This window comes from Bos taurus, chromosome 21, assembly GCF_002263795.3.
Source record: "Bos taurus isolate L1 Dominette 01449 registration number 42190680 breed Hereford chromosome 21, ARS-UCD2.0, whole genome shotgun sequence".
Lineage (NCBI taxonomy): Eukaryota > Metazoa > Chordata > Mammalia > Artiodactyla > Bovidae > Bos > Bos taurus.
In genome coordinates, this window is record NC_037348.1 from 23,415,215 (window position 1) to 23,426,885 (window position 11,671).

Here is an 11,671-nt window from a genome sequence, read left to right on the forward strand (position 1 = left end):
ATTGTCTTCTCTATCATTTTTATCCTTTATTATGCCATCTTTGGGTGGAATGCTCCCTTGATGTTTTCAATTTTCCTGAAGAGATTTCTAGTCTCTCCCCTTCTGTTTTTTATTCTAGCTTTATGCACTGTTCATTGAAGAAGGCCTTCTTGTCTCTCCTAGCTGTTCTTTGGAACTCTGCATTTAGTTGGATGTACCTTTCCCTCTCTCCCTTGCTTTTTGATTCTTTTCATTCTTCCACTATTTGTAAAGCCTCCTTGGATAACCACTTTGCCTTCTTGCTTTTCTTTTTCTTTGGGATGGTTTTGTTTGCCACCTCCTGTACAATATTACAGACCTCTGTCCATAGTTTTTCAGGCACACTCTAGATCTAGTCCCTTGAATCTATTCATTACCTCTACTGTGAATCCATATGGCATTTGATTTAAGTCATACCTGGCTGGTCTAGTGTTTTTCCCATGTTTTCTTTAGTTTAAGCCTGAGTTTTTCTGTGAGAATCTGATGATATGAGCCATAGTCAGCTCCAAGTCTTGTTTTTGCTGACTGATTATAGTTCCTCCAGCTTCAGCTACAAAGAATGTAATCAATTTGAGTTCAGTAATGACCATTTGGTGAGGTCCATGTGTAAAGTCATCCCTTGTGTTGTTGAAAAAGGGTCAATGACATGAAGAATCCCTTTCGTGGATCACTGCCTTGTTGTGGCAAAGGGGCTTGTATAACTCAGTGAAGCTATGAGCCATGCCATGCAGGGCCACTCAAGATGCACGGGTCATAGCAGAGAGTTGTGACAAAACATGATCCACTAGAGGAGGGAATGGCAAACCATGCCAGTATACTTGCCTTGAGAACCTCATGAACTGTATAAAAGGCCATATGCAGAGTACATCTTGCTAAATGCCTGGCTGGATGAATCATAAGCTGGAATCAAGACAGATGGGAGAAATATTAACAACCTCACATATGCAGATGATACCACCCTAATGGCAGAAAACTAAGAAGAACTAAAGAGCCTCTTGATGAGGGTGGAAGAGAGAGTGAAAAAACTGACTTCAAACTCAACTTAAAATCATGGCATCCAGTGCTGTCACATCATGGCAAACAGATTGGGGAAAAAATGCAAACAGTGGCAGATTTTCTTTTCTTGGGCTCCAAAATCACTGTGCTTCAAATTTCATGGTGACTGCAGCATGAAATTAAAAGATATTTGTTCTTTTGAAAAAAACCTATGACAAACCTAGACAGAATGTTAAAAAGCAGACACATCACTTTGCTGAAAAAGGTCTGTATAATCAAAGCTATGGTTTTTCCAGTAGTCAGGTATGCAGAAGGCTATGGCACCCCACACCAGTACTCCTGCCTGGAAAATCCCATGGATGGAGGAGCCTGGTAGGCTGCAGTCCATGGGGTCGAGAAGAGTCCGACACGACTGAGCGACTTCACTTTCACTTTTCACTTTCATGCATTGGAGAAGGAAATGGCAACCCACTCCAGTGTTCTTGCCTGGAGAATCCCAGGGACGGGGGAGCCTGGTGGGCTGTCATTTCTGGGGTCTCACAGAGTCGGACACGACTGAAGCGACTTAGCAGCAGTAGCATGCATATGAGAGTTGGACCATAAAGAAGGCTGAGCACTGCAGAACTGATGCTTTTGAACTGTGGTGCTAGAGAAGACTCTTGAGAGTTCCTTGGACATCTTGGAGATCAAACCAGTCAATCCTAAGGGAAATCAACCTTGAGTATTCATTGGAAAGACTGATGCTGAAGTTGAAGCTCCAATACTTCAGCCACCTGACGTGAAAAACTGACTCATTTGAAAAGACCCTGATTCTGGGAAAGATTGAGGGCAGGAGGAGAAGGGGGCGGCAGAGGATCTGATGGTTGGATGGCATCACTGACTCAGTGGACATGAATTAGCAAACTCCAGGAGAGAGTGGACAGAGAATACTGGCGTGCTGCAGTCCATGGGGTCACAAAGAGTTGGACACAACTTAGCAACTGAACAGCAACAAAGAATTTAAAAGTTCATAAAATGAATAAGTTTCTGAAAATTTAAACTTCGTGAGATTAAAAACTGCTTCATCAAATTAAAAACTTTCTCATAATATTGAAATTATAAAATTATTTATAAAATTAAAAATTTCTATTCCAGGAGACACCTTATTCAGAAAACCAAAAGATGAACCACAGACTGGAAGAAATCATTTCCAAAACACATATCAAATAAAGGATCTGTACTCAAATTAGACCAAACAGCCCCATTCACATTTGGTAAAGGCTGAAAAACACACCTAGCCAAAGAATATAAACAGATATGTACATAGATATTTTTATCAAGATATAATTTTTATATCTCTGTGTAGATTTTAACATCTCTGGGTACATAGATATTTATATCTCTCGGTAGATAAATATATATATATATCTATGTAGATCAATATTCCATAAAATTAAAACTTCCATAAAAATAACTTTCATAAACTGAATAACTGGCATAAATTGAATAATTTTCATAAAATTAATAACTTTCATATAACTAATAACATTCATATTACTCACTTCCTTACAATTACTCACTTTCATATGAGTAAAAACTTACTCAGAAAAAATAAAAATTATAAAATTACTTATTAAATTAAAAACTTTTACTCTATGAAATACCTTATTCAGAAAATCAAATAATGAACCACAAACTGAAAGAGACTATTTCCAAAACACATATCAGATAAAGGATCTATACTCAAATTATACCAAACAGCTCCATTAAAATTTGGCAAGGATTGAAACACAAAACTGGGGGAAAAAAGATAAACAGATAATAAATAAGGAAGGAAGAAGGACTAGGGTGGGATAGAGACTGCCCCTTGAGACAGCTAACCGTAGGATCTGACGTTCCCTCACCTGGTCAATGTCCTGAGAAAACCACCATTCAAACAGGCATGTGAACCCCCCCCCCCCTCATTGTACTGCTACTTACAATAGACAGATTAAATCTTAAAGAAATGTGGTACATATGTACAATGGGCCATTACTCAGACAAGAAAACTGCCACTGAAATTATGAAATTATGCCACTGGTCACCACAAGGTTGAACCCTGGAGGATCAAACACTAAGTGGAGTCTGCAACAGAGGAAGAAAATAGCAGATGATGTCCTTTGTAGGCAAAGTTTAAAAAAAGAAATACATTGGAAGTAATTTACAACACCAAAGGAGACTCAGAGCTTCAAATACAAAAAAAGAATCCAGAGAAAGAAAAGGGCTAGAGATGAATTAGGAGGTCAGTACTAATGTAAACACAGAAATCTGTATCTGTATTAGCTAATCCACAAGGATTATCTCCTGCCTTCCTTTCTTCTATTTACATATACATAGAAATACTTATATCTAACATATAAATAAATACCTGTCACTATAATAGATAATACACAAGGAATATTCCCTTCCTTTTGCACATATAAAAACATTTGTATCTCTAATAGTTCCTCCACAGGGACCTGATGTTCACATAGAGAACTTTACTCCACCTTGTTCAATAATCTCTATGGCAAAAGAATCAATAAAAAGTACAAATATGTTGTATGATTAAGTCATAACTGAATCAGTCTGTTGTACACTTGTTGCAGTGGAAGGAAAAAAAAAGGAGTGAGTTTTTCTCTTTCCCCTTCCTGAGAACAAAGAAGATAAAGAGAACAGTGAGCAGGCCTGAACATTCCTACTTTTTTACTTTAACTGCTCCTAACTCTGCATGTCTGTAAGTTTGCTTTTCTGCAGCCTAACTCTGCAGGCGTTACAGTTCACATTTTTCTTTAGACTCTATGCTAAATACATCCCCTATCTGCTTACGACACCCTCGCCCTTGTGTTACACATCGGAAAGAAGGCCACAGAGCCACTGAACGGCCAGACTCAATGACTGAGCTACTGACTCTAGCCTGTGACTGTCTTTGAAATTGTTAAATGAAAATATCTCCTGCCATATTAATGAACAAGAAATGTCACCGCCATCAGTGATTTCTGGCCCCCAAATGTGAGTGAGGGCTCCCCAGATTGTGATCCAGGGGGTGCTGCTGCTGCCCCCGCCCCCAGTGACTGCTGAGGGGCTGGGGGTGCAGGAAGCAAGGTGGGCGAGGAGATGGGACTGGCCCCGACAGCTGAGGTCACGGGAAAGGAGTGGAGGCAGTGACCCCGAGGCTGCACCTCCCAGACACAGAATGCTAGATCCCTTAACCTGATACCTGATCTTTGATGTGCAGACTGCCTGCTCCCTGTGTTGCAAACCTGTACATAGCCTGACTCACCCTCTGCCTCCTTGGAGCAGTTTTCTCAGAGCTACTGAGATGCTGTCTCCTGGGTTTGAAGTCCTAAGCATTCGCATCAAATAAAATAACTCTACTTTCAGGGTGTGACTATATTTTTTAGTCGACAAAACAATGCACGAGGAAGAAATCAAGATCCTAATACCTTTGTCCCTCATCTTATGTAAGCTCCTAGACTCCTTGTGGAGCGGGGGCACAGTTCTTGAGGCATGAGACTACTGCGTTCCGCACTCTGCCGGCTGAGAATTAAAGCCACCTTTCTATTTCCTCCAAACTCTGTCTCCATATTTTTCATTCAGCTTCGGTGGGCAGAGAGGCCAAGCTTTTGGCCAGCAACACACTGAAGACAAGCACAAAACTGCAGATCAACTAGACTTCAACATAGCGTTGGCAGGAGATTAAAGAAAAGGAAAGAAAAGTAATGCCTAGTTTATGCCCTCCCACCTGCTGGACTCAGGATGCTATTTGATCCCAGGAACGTGATTAGGCTTGAATTCCAGGGCTGGGCTAGTGTGGGGTCTAGACAGCCAGGCAGGATGCCCTGCATTGAGATCTGTTTCAATCCTGTACTGTCTCTGGTTTTCTCTGGCTGGGACCAGAATCCCTAGTGCAACCCACTGATGGTGGCCTGAACCTCTGGCCTTGAGGGCAAGGGTAAAGTCACCAAGTATCCAGGGCCCTGGCACTGGGGTCCCCAGTTGAAGCCTCCTTTCTGAGAGTGCAGCCTCCTAGGCACCTCAGCTGGGAGCAGTGCCCCAGGTAGGCATGAGACTTGAGGGGAGGGGTAAAGCTTTAGGGGGAAGCAGTGAGACTCAAGGCCTTTGGGGTTTGCTCAGTCACATTCCACTCAAATTTATAGTCCAGGAAGTTAACCTTCCCTAAGGCTCTGGTTGCAGGTGGAACCAGAGTTGGGCATGACAAAGTGCTGCCACCATTTGGACATTTCCTGTAACTACAACTTGCCCACTGGTGTTTACTGGCACCTGTGTGGCTGTTAAAGACCACAGCCCCCTGGAAAGGTCCTGGGGTGGGTATTGCAGAAATCAATTCCAAACATAACTGCCTTTCAAGAAGCATCTTGTAACATATAAAATTTCCTCACATCCTTTAGGAAAAAAAAAACCCAGATGGCCTCAGGACAAGATGCTCCACATCCCTAAATATTACAGGAGGAATGCCGATTAAAACGACAACAAAAAATCAAATCCCACCTGTCAGAATGGTCATCTTCACAAGTTGACAAATAATAAATGTGGGAGAGAGCTGGGAGAAGAGGGAACCTCCCTGCATAGTTAGTGGGAATGGACATTGGCAACAGTTGCTAGAAAGGACAGCTTCCCCATCCCAGAAAAAAAAAAAAAAAAAAAAAACTTTCCAGAAAACTAAGCCTAGGATATGGACTTCCCACACATGAACCTAAATCCTGAGAGAATCATCATTCAAAAAGACACACACACCACAGCGTTCACTGCAATGCTACTTCCAATAGCCAAGACACAGACTCAATAAAGTATCACCGACAGAGTAAATCTTAAAGAAACGTGGTACATATATACAATAGGCTGTTATTCAGATATAAAAATTGCCACTGAAATTACGAAATTAAGCCACTGGTCACCACAAGGATGGACCTTGGAGGATCATACAGTAAGTGGATTTAGCAACAGAGGAAGAAAATAGCAGATGATGTCCCTTCCAGGCAAAGTAAAAAAAAAAAGAGAGAGAGAGAGACAGTGGAAGTAATTTACAACACAAAAGGAGACTCAGAGATTCATACACAAAGAATTGCAGGGGAAAAAAATGGAAAGGGCTAGGGATGAATTAGGAAGTCAGTACTGACGTATACACAGAAATCTGTATCTGTATTAGCTAACCCACAAGGATTATCTCCTTCCTTACTTTCTTGCGTTTATGCTCATATACAGAGAAACATTTGTCTCTAACATATACATAGAAATCTGTGGCTGTAATAGATAATCCACAAGGACTATCTCCTTCTTTTCCTTGCACATGTACAAAAAATGTGTATTTCTAATGAAGAGTCCAGAGGGACCTGATATACAGCACAGAGAAGTTTATGAACTTTGTTTAATAAAGTCTATGGCAAAAATTTTTTTAAAAAGTACAAATATGCTGTATTTATCTGTCACAAGTAAATCAATCCATTGCTCACTGAGTGATAGTTGCTCCGTCATGCCTGACTCTCTGCAACCCCATGGACTGGAGCCTGCTAGGCTCCTCTGTCCATGGAATTCTACAGGCAAGGTTCCTGGACTGGGTTGCCATTTCCTTCTCCAGGGGATCTTCCTGACCCAGGGATCCTGCATTGCCAGTCTTTACCATCTGAGCCACCAGGGAATCCTACTGCTGCTGCTGCTAAGTTGCATCAGTCGTGTCCGACTCTGTGTGACTCCACAGACGGCAGCCCAACAGGCTCCTCTGTCCCTGGGAGTCTCCAGGAAAGAATACTGGAGTGGGTTGCCATTTCCTTCTCCAATGCAGGAAAGTGAAAAGTGAAAGTGAAGTCGCTCAGTCGTGTCCAACTCTTAGCGACCCCATGGACTGTAGCCTACCAGGCTCCTCCGTCCATGGGATTCTCCAGGCAAGCGTACTGGAGTGGGGTGCCATTGCCTTCTCCCAGGAACCCTACTATTAAGAGACATTTCTAAGTATAAAGACAGTTCAACTTAAAAAGTATCAGCAGAGACATGCTTGACTTTATCTTATAATCTATAGACAATACATCAGAATATGTAATGAATCCATACACATTTTCCAAAGGAATACCCAATACACAAGTAGCAATAAAGTTATAAATGACAGTCATCAATCAGATGAAATAATTTAGATGAAGCTTTTCTCTCTCAAAGAGATGGGGACTGGGCAAGTGGTCAGGAAGGAAATACAATGTGCTTTTAACTTTGTATGAAAAATAATGTTGCTGATAATAATGTTGTTCCACGTTGCGGAACATAGTTCTGTTTTTGGCAAATAAATCTTCTACTTCAAATTGCTGTCCAAATGCTTTATTAAAACTCTGCTTCTGGCCTTTGTTTTGGAATCTGTTACTTTTGTTGCCACCTCCTGATCGCTGTCCTTTGAAGCTTCTACTTCTTTCCTGCTGTCCCCTGACACCTTGGTTGGCCTCGCCTGTCCCCTGAAGCCTCAATGGCCTTCTCACTGTCCTCGGAAGTTGCAATATCCTTCCCGTGGACCGTCTAGCTCTGGTTGCTTCTGTGCTGGTAGAAGCTGCCAGTGCCGTGAATCATGCCACTTTTCCCGTACTTCTGTTACTGATGCAGTAGGGATATCAAAGCAAACACCCTGCTTTCCTTTGAGAAAGACCATTCCCTTCACTTTGGAATCAATATCCTCACCCAGCTGCTCTTTAAATTCTTTCCAAGCATAGCTAATGTTTGGCATTTCAGTTGAGCACCACAAGATCATAATCACAGAGCCCGCTTTGGAGTTGATCAAGGAGCGCTGGGCTACCGAGGTGGCACCGGAAATGCGGGCCAGGGCTGCTGCCAGGGCTTCTACAGCTCCCTTCTCCGAAGTCAGCTTCTCGGCTGACTGCTTGAAGTGACCAATCGCAGTGGGAGGCACAGAGTCCAGGAGCCTGATGGCATCTTTGCTAGAAGCTTTTATTACCTCTGTTGCAGAAGGAACAGCTATTTGTTAAAATTTAATTCCTGCTTTTTCAGACATTTCTCCAAAGAAGACTTACAGATGGCTAACAAACACATGAAAAGATGTTCAACATCACTCATTATCAGAGAAATGCAAATCAAAACCACAAAGAGGTACCATCTCACGCCGGTCAGAATGGCTGCTATCCAAAACTCTACAAGCAATAAATGCTGGAGAGGGTGTGGAGAAAAGGGAACCCTCTTACACTGTTGGTGGGAATGCAAACTAGTACAGCCACTATGGAGAACAGTGTGGAGATTCCTTAAAAAATTGGAAACAGAACTGCCTTATGATCCAGCAATCCCACTGCTGGGCATACATACCGAGGAAACCAGAATTGAAAGAGACACGTGTACCCCAATGTTCATTGCAGCACTGTTTATAATAGCCAGGACATGGAAGCAACCTAGATGTCCATCAGCAGATGAATGGATAAGACAGCTGTGGTACATATACACAATGGAGTATTACTCAGCCATTAAAAAGAATACATTTGAATCAGTTCTAATGAGGTGAATGAAACTGGAGCCTATTATACAGAGTGAAGTAAGCCAGAAAGAAAAACACCAATACAGTATACTAACGCATATATATGGAATTTAGAAAGATGGTAACAATAACCCTGTATGCGAGACAGCAAAAGAGACACAGATGTATAGAACAGTCTTTTGGACTCTGTGGAAGAGGGAGGGAGGGATGATTTGGGAGAAAAGCATTGAAACATGTATAATATCATATATGAAATGAATCTCCAGTCCAGGTTCGATGCATGATACAGGATGCCTGGGGCTGGTGCACTGGGATGACCCAGAGGGATGGGATGGGGAGGGAGGTGGGAGGGGGGTTCAGGATGGGGAACACATGTACAGCCGTGGCAGATTCATGTTGATGTATGGCAAAACCAATACAATATTGTAAAGTAATTAGCCTCCAATTAAAATAAATAAATTTATATTAAAAAAAAATTCCCGCTTTTTGCTCCACTTGGGCTGACTGGTATTCTTCTTTGTGCTGGTAGAAGCAGATGCAAACCCCGGTCCTCTCCACTCTACCTATTTGCCCATAATGATGAATGTAGGATTCTACATCCTTTGGTGGAGAACTCTGAACAACCAGATCAACCTTGGGGATGTCTCACCCATGTGCAGGAACATTGGTTGCAACCAAAACTCCAAAATCACCATTTCTAAAACCTCTCAGGGCGATTTCCCTCTGCTTCTGTGGAATGTCTGGTGTAATGACTGGCATCCTGTCTTACAGCCACATTCTGTGACAACTCCTGGGCTTCTTTCTTCATTTCACAAAATATGATAGTGCGCCCTTGATAACCACTGTACACTGAGACACATCTCCAGTAACTGATGTCCTCTGAGCCCAGTGGCACTTGATAGCCAGATGCTCTAGAGTTATTGCAGTTTTCTGCGTCTTTTTACCAGTCAGGTCCACTTGTTCGTATGTAGATTTCATGTATTTCGTAGCAACATTATACACCCAATTGGGGCAAGTTGCAGAAAAAAGCAGTGTTTGGGGATTGTCTTCTGAATCTTTCTTGTATGTCACACATAAAATCTCTTCCACTTGATCAGGAAAGCCCATATCCAACATCTGGTCAACTTCAGCCAGGATAACATGCTTAAGTTTGGTGAGATCTAGCTTGCCATTCTGCAGGTGGTCTTTGATATGACATTTCACCATGAAAACAAGCCGCTGCCAGGTTTGTTGTGATGTCACTGAAGTCTCTGCTTACTTGACTTGCCAGCTCCCTTGTGGAGCAAGAACCGGTACCTGAGGGGCATGACCTCTCTTCCAGTCTTGCAGTTCTCCAAGAAGTTTCTCAACCAAAGGGATAGCAAAAGAGAATGTCTTTGCAGTTCCTGTCTGCGCCTGTGCAATCAAATCCTTCCCACTATAGACACAGTGAAACATCTTTGCTTGTATAGGAAACAGGAAGGTCACCCCATGGGCTTTGGGAAGTTGAATAGTTTCTTCAGATACGGGAAAATTAGAGAAAGCTTCTTCTTTTTGCTCCACAGTCATTCCCTGCTCTAACTCACTGTTTTCTTCACTGGCAGCTTCCTTGGAGTTGGAGTCAGGTCCAGAATCAGGGAATCCATTCTTGAGGTTGGGGCTTTTCTCTCGAATTTCTCCATTTATTTCTTTTTCTTCCTTCCTATTTTTGGGCTTGGGTGCACCCAATTCTTCCTCAGAAGGCTCTTCATTTTTTATAACTTTTTTGGTTTTAAGAGAAACAATTGTATTTTCACAGGCCTCCTTTGAATTTTTTTGAACTTTGGTTTTAGGAGAAATAATGTCATCTTAGGATGGCTCCTCTTTCTTTTTTGACTTTTAGATTTAGGAGAATTCACATCAACCTCAGAAGGTTCTGCTTTCTTTTTAACCTTTTTAGCTTTGGGAGAAATTATTTCTTACTTTTCTTCTGCTTCCCTTTTAGTCTTACTAGATTTTGGCTTCTCTTTTTTACCTTTCTTCTCATTTTGCTTTTGCGGCGTCTCCACTCCTGCCACGGCTGCGTCTGACTCCAAATCTGCGTCACTAAGAAGTTTCCCTGGCATCACTCACACAAGCTGTGTAGGCCAACCAGTCTCAGTTGCTCACTGAGGACAAGCACAAAACTGCAAATTGACTAGACTTCAACATAGCACTGACATGAGACAAAAGGAAAGAAATACAATGTTAGTTTATGCCCTCCGACCTCTGTGACTTGCTATCCCCTCCCTGGACCCTGAGTAGACTCAGTCCCAGGGCTGCACTGGGGTGGGGCCGACACAGCCGCGCAGGGCACCCTGCACTGAGGCTCCTCTTAAGCCTGTACTGTCTGGTTTTCTCTGGCTGGAGCCAGACTCCCTAGTGAACCCCAGAAATGGTGGCCTGACTCTGGATACAGGGGAAAGTCACCAAGTATCCAGCTCTCCGGTGCTGGGGTCCCCAGCTGAAGTCTCCTTCCTGAGTGTGCAGCCTCCTAGGCACCTCAGCAGGGAGTGGTACCCAAGGTAGGCATGAGCCTGGAGGGGAGGAGTGAAGCTTTAGGGAGAAGAAGTAGGGAGACTGAAGTCCTTGGGTGTTTGCTCAGGCACACCCCACCGTAATTCACAGCCCAGGAAGCCCACTTTCCCTAAGGCTCTGGGCGCAGGTGCAACCAGTTGAACGTGAAGAAGTGCTGCCGCCTTGTGGACATTTCCTATAACTACACTTGTCCACCAGTGCTGACTGGCACCTCCAATTCAAACGGCCTGTGGGGCAGTTAATGACAGCTGCCCTCAGAAAAGGCCCTGAGGCAGGTATTGCAGAAATGAACACCAAACACAACCTATGTTCAAGAAGCCAATTTCAAAGGTCAATCTTCCTCACATCCTTTAAGGAAAGAAAGAAAGAAAAGAGAGAAAAAGAACCCAGACGGCCACAGGCCAAGATGCTCAGCATCCCGAAGTATTACAGGGTGACGCTGATCAAAATGACAACAAGCAATCAAATCCCACTGGACAGAATGGCATCCTAACTGTCTGCAAACACTGCATGGAGGAGAGAGCCGGGGGATGACGGAACCTCCCCTCACATTCCCTGGGAACAGACATTGGCAAGTCTCTTGAAGGGACAGCCTGCACAGGGCAGAACACACAGGTCAAGAGAACTAAAGCTAGGATTCTAATA

The 11,671-nt window shown here is 43.0% G+C and overlaps 1 pseudogene; it reads right to left on the minus strand.

The window, feature by feature from the left end:
- Positions 1–7,013: 7,013 nt before the first annotated feature.
- LOC789091 (nucleolar RNA helicase 2-like) lies at positions 7,014–10,600 on the minus strand (annotated as a pseudogene).
- Positions 10,601–11,671: the final 1,071 nt, after the last annotated feature.